General features: G+C 38.8%; 1 long non-coding RNA gene across 1 annotated transcript in view; it reads left to right on the top strand.

Moving 5' to 3' along the window:
• The window catches only part of LOC129214748 (uncharacterized), a 74,040-nt gene extending 66,790 nt beyond the window's left edge, over positions 1 to 7,250 (top strand). The window contains exon 7 of the long non-coding RNA XR_008579792.1: positions 7,137 to 7,250. This is a non-coding gene — a long non-coding RNA (uncharacterized LOC129214748). The remainder of the gene's footprint in view (positions 1 to 7,136) is intronic.
• Positions 7,251 to 12,347: the final 5,097 nt, after the last annotated feature.

Below are 12,347 nucleotides of genomic sequence, written 5' to 3'. Positions count from 1 at the left end.
AAATACTGATATTTAAAACAATCACTCCACCATGAAGAAAACAGGATATTTTTACAAAGGTTCCAGTATCAGCAGTATTAAATTACACAATTATTTTATTAAAAAGAAAAGATTTGAAGCTTTATTAGTCTTCCAGACTAACCTCTTTTATTAAACAGATCCACACAAGACAGTGATCTTATACTTACTGGCCTGCAATACTGTCATGTGATCTAATTGACAGTCCTTTATATATACAGTTCTTTGTGTTGACTGCCATTCAAAAGGCAGGTAGCTGAAAATACCTTTCTCCAGCTGTCTGCCAGTGTACTCATCCATCATTTGCAAAATATACTGTCTCCACTTTAAACAGCATAATTCAGTGAAAAGGTATACTGAAACTGCTGTGACTTAAGATTGTTACAAGACTCAGAGGGACAAGATACTGTAGTTTGAGACTAATTATTTTTGTTCGTGGATATCATAGTATCTTGTGCAAAAAACAGTTCATTTTTAAAAGGTATGGTCTGTCATCCAGGACAGTATGTGCCAGTTATGGAACGTAAGTGGATAATAAAGTGGGTGGCAAACTGCATTCAGAGGATCTGCAGTGCCATGTCCAGCTGGAGGCCAACTACTAGTGCTGTCTCTCAGAGTTCAAGAACAGTACCAGTACCTTTCAGCAGCTTTGTTAACAGCTTCAGTGAAGAGAGAGCATGCACCCTCAATGAGCTTGCTGAAGATACCAAGCTGGGAGGAGCTGCTGATACACTGGAGTACAGGGCTACTACCCAGTCACCTGAACAAGCTGGAGAATTGGACCAATAGAAAGATCCTGAAGACCACCAAATCTAAATGCAAAGTCCTACACCAGGGAAGGAAGAACAGCATGTGACAGTGCAGGCTGTGACTGGCTGAAAAGGCACTTTTCTAGAAAAGACCTGGGCTCAACAACAAATTGAATGAGTCAGGAATGTGCCCTTGCAGTAAAGAAGGCCCACACCATGGACAGAATTCACAAGAATGCATCTAGCAGGTCAAAGTATGTCATTATTCCCTTCTAGCACTCGTGAGACTGCATCTGGAGTGATGAGTATGCCTTTGGGCTCCCCATCCCAAGAAAGACATTGTCATACTGGACGGAGTACAGCAATAGGCCACCAAGACCAGGACCTGAAGCACAGACTGTGCAAGAAGATGAAGAAACTTGGTTTGTTCAGCCTTAAGAAGAGAAAGCTAAGAGGAGGATCCATCTTATTATTCTCTTCACACACCTAATGAAAGTGTGTGAAGAAGAGACAGTTAAACTTTTCTTTATCTCACAGCAGAAGAATGAGAGGCAACAGACACAAGTGAGAGAGTGGAAAAATCTTAGTATTAAAAAAAAGGGAGGGTGTCCTACAACAGTGATCAAACACTGGCCTGCATTGCCTAGAGAGACTGTGGAATATCCACCCTTGGGAGATACTCAGAATTTGACTAGAAAGGGTACTAAACAACATGCTTTCATTGTATGGACTTTGACCAGGAGTTTAAATTAGATCTCTTCTGGAGGAACCTTCTGAGTTTGAGAGAGTGAAACTTTGCATTTAATGGCTCTGCATATGAAAACTTGGGATGGTGGGAAAGAGAGACATTTCTCTGAACAGGTGAGATCATTGTGAACACGATGAGAAGTTGTCTTCAGAGATGGGTTTTAGAAAAGCCAGGACAATGAAGCTCATTTTAACAAAAAAAGTGTTAACCGTTGCTGTGAACAGGAACAAGTTTCTGCTGTGTTGAAACAACATATTTATGAGCTGTGAATCAGTAGGGCATAGAATATTTTGATTTTAAGTTTCACTTAAAGAGTTGCCTGTGAAAGTCACACTTTTTCTACATATTACTGAACTGCATTCTTACAAGAATTTCAGTGGGATGCTCTTGGCATCTATAATTACTGCAAAAATTCTGAGGGCACGTCTGTCTTACATAAAGCAGTAAAATGTCTACATAACTGACCTACTGGTTAATGCGCTAGCTTCAATAACAACTAGTCTGCACATAATTCCATATTCACATGACAGTTCTGTTTCACGACAGTTGACAACACTTCATTGGACAGTGACATATATTCTAAGGAAGGTCACTTAGTCTAGTCGATGTCTGAAGATATGGAGCATGAACTGACTCCTTGGGAAATGTACTCACCAAATCTCTTTTGTTGTTGTTGTTGTTTGATTTTTCCTTTTTTTCCCCCCTTCTTTTTTCTTTTTTTTTCTTTCTTTTTTCTTACTTTCCTGATATCACAATCCTTCAAAAATTTATAAATTATCTAAATTTGAATGACATTTCATACAACAGCAAAAACTAGAGTGAGGAGAGTTTGGAAAGCTTATAAATATTGATAAAATACTCCTACCTAGAACGTGAATTGAGCAAACAGATGCAAAATGCAAAATTAAAATGTTTTACTCATTGTTTTTGAAAGTCCAATCCACATAGAAGTCAATAAGCTTTTACTTGAAGAACTTTTCACTCATTTATGAAGGATTTGGAACAATGAAGATTCTCCCAATGCAATTAATTGATTATGTATTTTTATTTTATTTAAAAAGAAAAAGAATCACTGAGTTGATTTACATTAAAAAAATCAATTTATTATTTCAAAATTTATACTTAGAAATTTAGCATATACCATGACGGAAGACATTCCTTCATGCAAGTTCAGCAGGTATTTTTAATTGTACATTAATATTTTTATTACATGGAACATATTAATTTTCGTCATGAAGTTCTTTCTTGATGGAGCTCAAAAAGTGGTCTTAGACTATCCATTATATAATTCAGACATTGAAATTTTAATCATATTTGTATTTTTATCTGACATTAGCTTGCAGGGAAAATGTTTAGTAGTGTGGATCATTTTGGATTAAAACACCCAGGATGCATTTTTGAGTGTCCTTGTTTCTATGGCAATGGACTGGCAGATTACCAGTGAAATCAATGGCAAACTATAATAAAAAAAATAAAAATCACCTTCCTATAGAGAACCTTTTTACTTTTCTCCTACTATTTTAATCGTAATTTTATAAATTATTTTCTTAAGCAGGACAAGTTTTTGCATTATTCTTAATAGGTTGCTTTTGAAACACAAAATGTTTTAATTAAAAATAATTTGAAAATAAAACTGTCATAACTACCTTTGCAATTTTAAAACCATTAACAAAATTGGGTCATGCCTTCAGCAACACAGTTTAGGATAACATTGGCTAGCTTCCAGTCAGCAGGAACCTCTCCAGACTCCCAAGACCTTTGGTAAATGATTGACCGTAACATCCACTCGGTCCTTCAGTACTCTGGGATGAATCCCATCAGGTCCCATGGACTTGTGAACATTCAGCTGATCCCTTACAATTTCAGTGTCCACAAATGGAAAGTCACTGTTCCCATACTCATGGTCCTCCAACTCAGGACACCGGGCAGCCCAAGGCCTACTGCTGTGCTTCTAAAAGATAGTTCTTAAAAAATGACCAGCACTTGTGGACTCCTAAGCCTTCAAAAGCAGATTCCCAGGGTACTCTGCTAAATAACTCTCTGAATGTTTGCTGTCCTGAAGTCCAGGGTAGCAACTCTGCTGTCCTTTTTTCTCATTGCACCAAAAATTTTAAACTGAACCATTTTCATGATCACTGTGGCCAAGACAGCCATTTACAATAGCATCCCCCATGAGTCCTTCTCTATTCACAAACAGCAAGTCTAGGAGAGCATTGTTCCTAATTGTGACAACTACTTGTGACAAGAAGTTATCTCTTACAAACTTCAAGAATTTCCAAGACCTGCTTGACACAGCAATACGATATTCCCAGTTGATGTCTGGGAAGTTGAAATCTCCCATAAGGACAAGGAAGATACTGAAAAATTTCAAGTTAGAATTGCTGAACTTTGGAAAGGTACATACTCAGTTTTCATGTTCTTTTTTGATTTTGTTACTATTGATCATGGTTTTTTGGGCACTCCTTATTTGCCTAAAATAGGTACCTAATGTCAATCTGAGATCCCTTAGGTGTATGAGATATTCACACAGGGCTCATAGGCATGAGAGAAGACTTATAGGACACTCGTATATTTCTGATCAGCAGCTAGGAGTCTAGAAGACTACCATCTAGTGCCTAAAGCTGCTCCAGTTAATTATGCTCAGACAGCTGACTCCCATCCTTCTTCTCCTCTACCTTGTATCTTTTTTTAGATGCAAGTTTCTCAGAGGTTTTGGCTAGTTCTTTCAACTATTACCATTAGTTAATGCAATGTGAATGTCTGAGCTAAGGGATACACTTGCACAGCTTCCTGGTTAAATCAAGCCTGCTTTTGTCCATATTAGTTTGAGAAATCTCTAAAGCAAGATAATTTCTTTCTATAAAACATCCTGTAGCCTGATGTTGCTGTCAGAGCAAACATTTCTAACATAATGCTGGGAGATGAGACTTTAGATTTGGTGTTCACCTGAAAGATACAATCAAGATACTTAGAGTGTGAACACAAACTATAAGATAAATTTGAATCAGCACCTTATATTGCAGGGGAAAGGTTGGTTGTCCTTTTGATGCAATATATGCTGATACCATAAGAAAATAAATCATATCTTGTTACAAAAGAAAAAGAAATGCACCCCAAATAAACCGTATACAAAGCTGGGAGATACACCCTTATAATCAGCAGGATCATAATTTGCCTCTCAAGCTCTTAAGGCCCTCAAGGGCAGGATAGCATTCATCACATGCAGCAGAGGAAAAAATACTGAGGAAAAGACAAATGCAAGTCCAAGTTAATTGCCTCTTTTACTAAACGCTTGGGGATTTTACTTATTCCTTATGTATTTTCTTCCAGTAACCTTTGGATAAAACAGAAAAAATGCAGGGAGAAGAAACCTAGCATTCCTTATTACAGAGCTATAGCACGTCTTTACCCTCCTTCCCTTCTTCATCTTCTTCCCCCTTTAAGTCCCTTGCTATACGATATTATCCTTGTTAGCTGTATTCTGGTTTTATCCTCTCAGTTTGAAAAAAGTTTTCAACCTGAAACTCCTACTTTCTGGGCAAGCAGTGTCATCTAACTCTAAGTTTTGTGCAAAAATTAGTTAACAGTCTATGAGTAAGTATGTTTATGACTGTTGTGTATCATATTGAACTCAGTGTTAATGTGTGTTGGCATACTCTTTAAATGTCTGTAATATCCAGTTTGTTAGGGAAAGTGGTCAGGAGCACAAAATCTTGAATAAATGCTTGTTGTGGTTTAACCCCTGCCAGTTACTGAGCACCACACAGCCGCTTGCTCACCCCTCTCCTCCCAAGGTGATGAGGAGGAGAATGGAAAAAAAAAATATATTATGAGTTGAGATCAAGACAGTTTAATAGGATAACAAAGGAAGATAACAATGATAATGACAATGACGATGATGATGATGATGATAACAAAACAAGTGATACAAAAATGCAATTGCTTACCACATGCAGAAAGGAAAAAAAACCCATGCCCAGTCTGTTCCTGAGTAGCGAATCTGCCTCCTGGCTGGCTTTCCCAGTTCTATCCGGAGCATGATGCTCTGTGGTAGGGAATGTCCCTTTGGCCAGCCTGGGTCAGCTGTCCTGGCTGTGCTCTCCCAGCTTCTTGTGCACCTGGCAGGGCACAGTGAGAAGCTGAAAAGTCCTTGGCTTAGTGTAGTGTGGTGGGTTGACCCTGGCTGGGGGCCAGGTGCCCACCAGAGCCGCTCTATCACTCCCCTCATTCACTAAACGGGAGAAAAGGTACAACGAAACGCTTGTGGGTCGAGATAAGGACAGGGAGAGATCACTCACTAATTGCTGTCACGAGCAAAACAGACCGAACTTAGAGAGGAAATTCATCTAATTTATTACTAAGCAAAACAGAGTAGAGGAATGAGAAATAAAATCAAGTCTTAAAACACCTCCCCCGACCCCTCCCATCTTCCTGGGCTCAACTTCACGCCCGGCTTCAACCTTCCCCCCCTCAGCGGCACAGGGGGACAGGGAATGGGGGTTACGGTCAGTTCATCTCACGGTGTTTCTGCCGCTTCTTCATCCTCAGGGGGAGGACTCCTCTCATTGTTCCGCTGCTCTAACATGGAGTCTCTCCCACGGGAGACAGTCCTTCACGAAATTCTCCAACATGAGTCTCTCCCATGGGGTGCAGACCTTCAGGAGCAGACTGCTCCAGTGTGGGTCCCCCACGGGGTCACATTACAACTACCTGGCAACAACTGAAAACATCAGTGTGTTATCAACATTATTCTCATACTAAATCCAAATCACAGCACTATACCAGCTACTAGGAAGAAAATTAACTCTATCTCAGCCAAAACCAGGACAATGTTGTGGTGGGTTGACCTTAGCTGGCTGCCAGATGCCCACTCAGCTGCTCTCTGACTCCCCCTCCTCAACAGGACAAGAGGGTGAAAATAACATGAAAAAGCTTTAGGATTGAGATAAAGTTGGGGACATCACTTACTCATTACCATTAAGGACAAAACAAACTTGACTTGGGGAAAATTAATTTATTGCCAATTAAAATAGATATGGATAATGAGAAACAAAGACAAAAATTAAACCAACACCTTTCCTCCCCACGCACTTTTTTCAAGCTCAGTTAGACTCCTTCATTCCTCATGCCTTTATGTCTTCCCTCCTCCCCACTGAGCAGCACAAGGGGGATGTGGAATTGGGAGTTGCGGTCTGTTCATAATGGTTCGTCTCTGCTGCTCATTCTTCCTCACACTTTTCCACTGTTCCACTGTGGGTCATCTCCATGGGCTACAGTCCTTGAACAACTGCTCCAGTGTCGGTCTGCAGTCCTTCAGAATAAACCTGTTCCACCATGAGCTCTCCATGGGCTGCAATTCCTTCAGGAAATGTCCACCTGCTCCAGTGTGGGGTCCTCCATGGGATGCAGTGTGGATATCTGCTCTGGTCTGGTCCTCTCCATGGGCTGTAGCAAAATACTTGCTCCCCTATGGTGTCTTCCATAGGCTGCAGGGGAATATCTGCTGTGGTGCCTGGAGCACCTCCTCCTTCTCCTTCTCTGAGCTTGCTGTTTCTCACACTTTTTTCCTCACTCCTCCATGCTGTGCGACATTTTGCCTTTCCTTATCTACATTTTCACAGAGATGCCACTATTTTGGCTGAGGGGCTCAGCTGTGCCCTGCAGTGTGTCCGTTGGAGCCATCTGGAAATGGCTGTGTCAGGCACGGAGCAGCCCCGGCACCTCCTCACAGAGACCACCCCTGCAACCCTCACTTGCACCACTTGGACACCTGCACCCAGTACAGATGTACTTGCTGTCAGCCTCTTCAGCTCTCGGCACAGACAGCTGCAGGTCTTTAAGAAAGTTTAGAAGTAACATATAAGACAGTAATGGCTCCTCAGGCACCTAAAAAGGTAGTCCTATAATATGTGGATTTTGCTCTTATGTGCAGGTTCTAAGTGTTTCTTGCGGATTTGAAGTTTAGTCCATAAATCTCTATACTCTTAGCAATTGCTTCCTCACTTTGGGAACCAGATGAAGGTAGAGAAATTTCAAACACCAGCAGAATCCTAAATTCATCACTGAAAATTATGTCTGCTTCTTGGATCTCAGTCTCTGGGTTCCCCAGTGTACAGATAATAAAGTGATGGACATTTCAGAAATCCTAACTGACAGACATACAGTGGCTTGGGAAATAAGATTTTCAGTTTGCACTGCTTCAAATGTATGAAGTAATCAGCTTATTCCTTCTGAAAAAAAACAAATGCATCACATATGCAAGTGATTTAACCACCAGACCAAAAGCCTGATGCTGCTGCTTTCAACAGCAATAGTTTTACAACAATGCAATTCTGAATTCACAACTTAGTTTGATTTACCCCAATGTGAGAAGACTGTAAGTCTCTAGATCTTCTATAGAATATATAATTCTGCTTAGTATTCTCTAAATATCGCAGGAAAGTATGAAGATTTTTTTTTTTTTGCTTCATTTTGAAGTGTATGAAATGTTTGTTTCAATGCAATAAGTATCTTTCTAAAGGCTAAAGTAAAACTCAGTCTGTCATTGCCTCTTTTGACATTTAGAGTATATTGAGACACTTCCTAGGGGCTTTTCTGTACAGATACATACAGACATCATTATGCAGTTTTTCCAGATGCTTAAGGAACTGATTATCTATGAAGCAGATTCCTACTTACTTTGTCCTCCCCTCTGCCCTCCCAGTGTTCAGATTTAGATTTCCTTTTACGCTACTATCTACTTTTTGCCAGGAGACACAACTTAACTTGCAAAACAAGCTATTCACCCCAAAATGACAGCCCAATAACTCCTAAAAGTGGAGGTGATAAAAAGATGGGTAGTTCTGCATGTGAATGTGTTTTCTCCACAATGCTTTTTTTATGAACAACTTAAATTTGAAGTCTACACTTTCTGCAAGTATCAGCTATAACTTTTTAATCTGAAAAATAGCTGACAAATTAGCAGTTAAAGTGTCATATACTTCAGAGCACACATGGCAGTTATTAAAATTCATAAGAACTTCACAGTGGTCACAGATCATGTGTCTTTCATCTATGCGGTGCTCTGCACAATTTTCATCAGACTTTAAGAGAAACATTTCTTCACTCCTTTCCACTCAGAGCATATGCTTTCTACCTAAATTCTGAAAAGTGATCCTGTGTGTGCTGCTATGACACATTGCAAAGTTCAGTGGGGACGTGAATTGCACTTGTGACGTGCTCCGAGTTCCTGATGAACTAGCAGGAACAGTCCACGTGCTTATCAAAGTGTGATGTTTTCTCTTCCTGGCTTAATCAATTTGTGTGTTAATGATCCTTGCTGACCTGTCAACCTAACATCTGCCTGGTGCGCTCACCTTCCATTGCAATAACCTAATCTCAAAGTACAAAAGCATAAAAGACTGGTGAAAACCTTGCACAAAGGGAATCCATAACAGATTTTTACACAATGCAAAAGTAAAATAGAAGTAGCTGACAGAGCAAGCCATAAAATACTGCATCAGTAAAAAGGTACCATATTTAGTATTCTGCAGTATTATACCATTGTTTATATCTCCTTTGGTGATTTATAAATCTGCTAACATTAGCTCTGTCTGGTGTCATGTGGATAATAGATTAATCATTTTTTAGTGTCACAGAACTTTTCCTAACATCATAAATTTATCTCCAGAAGGAATACTTTATTGCTTAGTTTCAACTATGGCAAGGTAAATTTCGATACAGGGGCCACAGCATTGCAGCTGTGTTGTATTCAGCCAAAGCTTTACTTCTGAATATATTAACTTCTCTTTTGAAAGTTGTAGGAAAAGCAGATACCGGTATTTCTTTTAGTAATTTTTTCCATTATTTGTAGCATATGACTGATGATGCTGTCATGCTTTTTGCCTGCCTGGAAATATTTTGGTGAGCATATTTTATCAGCAAGGATACCAACACTTCAAAATCACCAGTGAGTCTTCTAAAAAGGAAATTTTTTTGTTGATTCCTGCAGACTGCAATTGTAACATTCTTATTCTGTATAGTTTCAGTATTTTTGTTGGATTTTCCCTAACATCTTTCTCAATTATTATCGATTTCAGAATGCCTTCATATGACATGAATACATCTGGCCTATTTCCAAGTACTGAAGAAAAATAGAGAATTGTTTCTTCCTGCCTTTGCTTTACCTTGCATTGCCTTGCTTTCCTCTCCCTCTCCCTCTCCTTCTCCCTCTCCCTCTTCCTCCCTCCCTCCCTCCCTCCCTCCCTTCCTTCCTTCCTTCCTTCCTTCCTTCCTTCCTTCCTTCCTTCCTAATATTTTAGTGCCTGTCTAGTAATGGTCTTGTTCTGTTTGGAGGCATTAAGATATTTTTACTCCTAAAATATTTAAAACAAAATCTTCTTATATTTACTTCTGCCAATCTGTCATGGTTTAACCTGGCTGGCAGCTAAAACAACCATACAGCTGTTCACTTACTCTGCCCCCCCATCCAGTGGGATAGGGGAGAGAATTGAAAAGGAAAAACTAATAGTAAGACTCATGGGTTGAGATAAAGACAGATTAATAGGACAGAAAATGAACAATAATAGTAGTAGTAGTAAATAATAATAATAATAATAATAATAATAATAATAATAATAATAATAAAAAATACAAAACAAGTGATGAACAGCACAATTTCTCACTACCCAGAGCTGATGCTCGGCTAGCTCCTGAGCTGCCCCACCTCCCAGACAACCACCCCAGTTATATGCTAAACATGACATTATATGGTATGGAATATCCTGTTGGTCAGTTTGGGTCACCTGTCCTGGCTGTGTCCTCTCCCAGTTTCTTGGGTTCCCTTGCATTCTCACCGGCAGGCCAGTATGAGAAGCTGAAAAGTCCTTGTGTGCTTTGCAACAACTAAAACCGTCAGTGTGTTATCAACATTATTCTTGTCCTAAATCAGAAACATAGCACTAACCAGCTCCTAGGAAGAAAATTAACTCTATCCCAGCCAAAACCAGGACACAATCCTGGTTTCCACTTTATAAACTCCCCCCCCACCCCGCCCCCTACACAATCCATTGCCATAATTCTTAATTGATAATTAATTTGCCTCCTAGCATCTAATTTTCTTCTATTGTATTTTTATTCATATTTTCAATTGCTCCCTTCACTTTAAAATTGACACAGGATTGGATTTTAGGGAAATTAGCTTGTATATGCTCTATATTCTATTAAAATTAATCCATATTCCTTTTTCCTACAAAAGAAGAAAAAGAACCAACTTGTGAAAATAAACTTGGGGGTGGGGGGAATAAATAAGCAAAAAAACAAACCTACAAAATGAATCCCTATATTGGAGTACCCTTTTGCACACTGTGGGATAAATAAGTGATGATGTGGTTTAAACTTATTTCATGAAAAAGAAACTATGACAGGAAAATCAGTCAATTATCAACACAAGACTTTTTTTTTTTTATTCATAATGTTCATATATTTTTCCTAAATAAGAACATTAATTAAAAAATTACAATGGTTAAAATGGTCTTTACAGAACTTCACAAATAAATACAGGCAAATTATGCTAAATGTATAATGTCTATTAACTGTTCTCCAAACCCTTACTGGACATTTACAAAGAACAATTAAGGCTGGGTTAGAGGGAGTAAAATGTGAGAGTAGTTATTGTTAAAAGGATTTGACCTTCTATACAAATACAAAAGCTAGCTGAGGACAAAAAATTACTGAGCAACTAGAAAAAAGGATTTATGGTTGTCTGAAGATAAAGACTTAAGGAATCCCACAGCAATTATTTTTTAAACAAATTGAAGCACTGTATTGTCAAAGAGGTCAATGCTGCTAAAGCCCAGCATTAGTTGTGCATAATTTTGCTGATGTTGGCAGTCACAATCAAAGGAAATTTTCCTATTAGTATGAGTTTTACAGTATATCTGTGAGGATATCATTCATGTAGCCTAAACATCTCCCTTTTAGATACCCTTATAGCTACAACTATTAGATAGATAATACATAAGATATTTATAGGTTAGACATCTTAGACTGTTTTAAGAAACAGTTATAAAATTATACTCCTCCTAGAAACAGTGAACTCTTCCATGCTCTAATACCAGCCATAAATTAAACAAAATAAGCACAGAAACATCATCAAGAGAAAATTTATGATCTATCAAGACTCACAGAAAAACCAGTATTGGAAGGGACTTCTGTAAGCCATCTAGACCAAAGTCCTGCTCGGAGCATGACTATATTCAGGTTACTCAATGCTCAAAGCCATGCCTTGTTCAGTTCTGAAAATCTCTGGGTAACCTGTGCTTAGTGATTTATTTTTGTTTTGTTTTACTTACATGGATATCACAATTTCCCTTGTCACAACTATGACTATTGTTTCTTGTCCTTTTACTGTGTACCTCTGAGAAGAATCTGGATTGATATTTTTCCTTCTGAAATGGACACCTGCAGTGAGATCTTCTGTTTTCTTCCCAGTGTGAGTATGTGTGTGTCCAGGTGCTTGAGACAGGTCCCTGTCACCCTGCTTTCTCATAGTTAGTGAGAAATTCTTTCCTGTAGTCCTGTCCCATATGTATTTGCCCCTAATTCCTATTTCTTTGCTTACCCATGGGGTAACCTAATGTCATCATCTACCATTCCAAAGCACAAAGTAGAATCTCACAGTAATCCAAAAAAAGCCCTACTAGTCTATGGCTGATTGACCATCTATTAAATCTTCTGTTTAAGCTTCAAAATACTATTATTTTAAGTAGCCTATATATGTCTATGCATATAACTAAAGCACAGAAAACACACTGTTGCCTGATTGTTAACTAAGACAGGATAGGAGAGATGAG

This window comes from Grus americana, chromosome 1, assembly GCF_028858705.1.
Source record: "Grus americana isolate bGruAme1 chromosome 1, bGruAme1.mat, whole genome shotgun sequence".
Taxonomy (NCBI): Eukaryota; Metazoa; Chordata; class Aves; order Gruiformes; family Gruidae; genus Grus; species Grus americana.
Note: the sequence above shows the minus strand (reverse complement) of the source record. Positions and strands in the feature narration are given on the sequence as shown.